This window comes from Triticum dicoccoides, unplaced genomic scaffold, assembly GCF_002162155.2.
Source record: "Triticum dicoccoides isolate Atlit2015 ecotype Zavitan unplaced genomic scaffold, WEW_v2.0 scaffold141780, whole genome shotgun sequence".
NCBI classification, from domain to species: Eukaryota; Viridiplantae; Streptophyta; class Magnoliopsida; order Poales; family Poaceae; genus Triticum; species Triticum dicoccoides.
In genome coordinates, this window is record NW_021200606.1 from 1 (window position 1) to 2222 (window position 2222).

The window sequence follows — 2222 nt, forward strand, 5'->3', positions numbered from 1 at the left end:
CGCCTCTTCTTCCCCATCCCTTCCATCTCGAATCTTGGGGAAGAGGAGTTAGGAGGTCCAGGAGGAGATAGCTAAGCTCCTTGGGGAGCTGGAGAGCATGGATGGTGGAGGCGGTTGTGGTGGCGGCAGCAACCCTAGCCGCCAGCCGGATGTGGAAACGAGAGGCGAGAAAGAAGAGGGGTAGGAGAAAAAGAAAAAAAATCAGCCCAGTCCCTTATGCCCACGTGGACATCGCGAGAGGGCGCTCCTTAGGCGACTGTTAATGGGTTGTAATTATGTTGACAATATAAGATACTAGATAGGGGGCGCGGCTTGCCGCGCCTTGCCCGCCGAACGACGGAGCAAACAACAGCACACAGAGATGTTAATGGAGGTGATCCTAACATGCTGAAAAGATAGATTATGATGTTCATTGTTCAGGGGCAATAAAGCGTGAATATAAACTGCCTTCGTTCGACGTAGATAGATATATGATATGATCATAATATGTCCATTACATGACAGGAAGACGTGGGAAGGTACAAAAGCATGTAATTTGCATCTAAGTGGAGTAGCATAACAGAGGGTTCCATGCATTTTTACATAGTTCCATGCAGCTGCGAGATCAAGCTGCGTGTATGACAAAAGCGACGGGTCCTGAATCTGGCAAGGTTCAATGCAACGTAGACTCGGAGAATGACTTATTCCATCGTGTTGCTGTGATGATGGGAGTCTGAAAAAACATATGAAATTTTGAACAATAATGTGTGATGTCGTTTGAGACGGGTCTAGGAGATGATGTATGCCTACCTGCAATGGCGTGTGGGCTGCTCTATTTTCCAGGGAATAGTGTTCGGCGTGCGGTTCTCATCTTCTTGTTACTTTTAGAAGGTAGACGATCGATGATGACAATGAGTAATTGTGTAGTTAGGACACATAAGCCACAGCTGGGTTGTATGTGAAGACAATGATAAGAAAATGGAACGGAGAGCACCTATTAGTATTTGTTGTGACCGGGGTTGATGCACTTTCTTCTTCACTGGTATCCTGGGGGCAAGCAACTAATAAGAGAAACGAGCATGAAGTATGTGCTACCACATGATAATGAAGATACCTTGCCGTGCGGTTTTACCTCGGACAGCATGATTTGGTAACTGGCCCGTGGAGTATTCTTGTGCGTAGAAGGTAGCACATGAGCTTCTTGTTTAGGCTTAGGTCAGCGAAGAGAGTTGGTTACGCAGGGCGCTGGCTTGATCGTAGAGCGCCAACGACCAGAACTCCTCAGCCTGAAGTTTTCTTTTGCATTTTTTCAGCTCCGCAAAATTTGCATCATCTATCATGACTATACCTGTTTTCTGAAGGTATCCAAGGGCGGAAACACACGTAGATTCAATGGATGGTCCATGAAATTCCTTTGTTGTGCTTGACAGGCTTTTGTTGTGCGGGGGCAGGTCAATAGAGACAAAGATGCCCACATCATCACTGCCTATGTCGGTGAAAGTGAATGGATGGATTGTGCCACCAATTCTCTCAATTGCTTGTTCAAGAATGAACTGCTTGCTGATGGTGACACAGATAGGTGATTGCTTTGATTTAACAAAAGGTAGAATGTAAATGTCAGCATGAAATGGGTTATGAAATCTATGAATGAAGAGGAGAATGAGATGACAACAGCTTGGAACTAACCGGAGGAAAGCCCTTGACCAACAGCTCATCATTTGTGGGCAGCTTGACGGGCGAGGTTGTCAATGCAGAGGGGGGTTCATCCATGGCGGCGGCTGGACTGGAAGAAGAGGGTCGTGGGAGTGAGAGGGGAACATATCTGAAAATACAGTATGCAAAGAGAGGTGGTATATAGTTAACCTAGCTGGTTGGGCCCCTTTTGATGGGCCGCCCCATCGTCCTTGTGGCTTGTGGGTTGCATGTGCACTGGGCTAGGTGCCTTTAGTGGCCTGTAAAATAATTGATGCTATATGTTGTTAGTCAAAAAAATGGAAATGTTGATAAGGTAAATTAGATGGGAATATAAGCGGCCAACCAGTGTCAATGCGCACGATTAAACAGAAGCAGTTCCTCACATCACAGATGGCATAGCATTGATGCAAAGCATACAACAGAGCATGTTCAAACTAAGGATTGCATAGCCCAGAATAGCACAACGATGAATATAATTTACATAGTTAAGTTCGATAGGCTTGGAGTTAATGGAGTACATCCCTGGTACATACCATATAATTTACATA

The 2222-nt window shown here is 45.6% G+C and overlaps 1 long non-coding RNA gene across 1 annotated transcript; it reads right to left on the reverse strand.

Moving 5' to 3' along the window:
* Positions 1 to 1455: 1455 nt before the first annotated feature.
* On the reverse strand, positions 1456 to 1983 carry LOC119343814. Its single transcript, XR_005166282.1, has 3 exons — positions 1843 to 1983; positions 1666 to 1762; positions 1456 to 1565 (listed from the first exon to the last, which is right to left on the reverse strand). It is a non-coding gene; the product is annotated as an uncharacterized LOC119343814 (long non-coding RNA).
* Between the last annotated feature and the right edge of the window lie 239 nt (positions 1984 to 2222).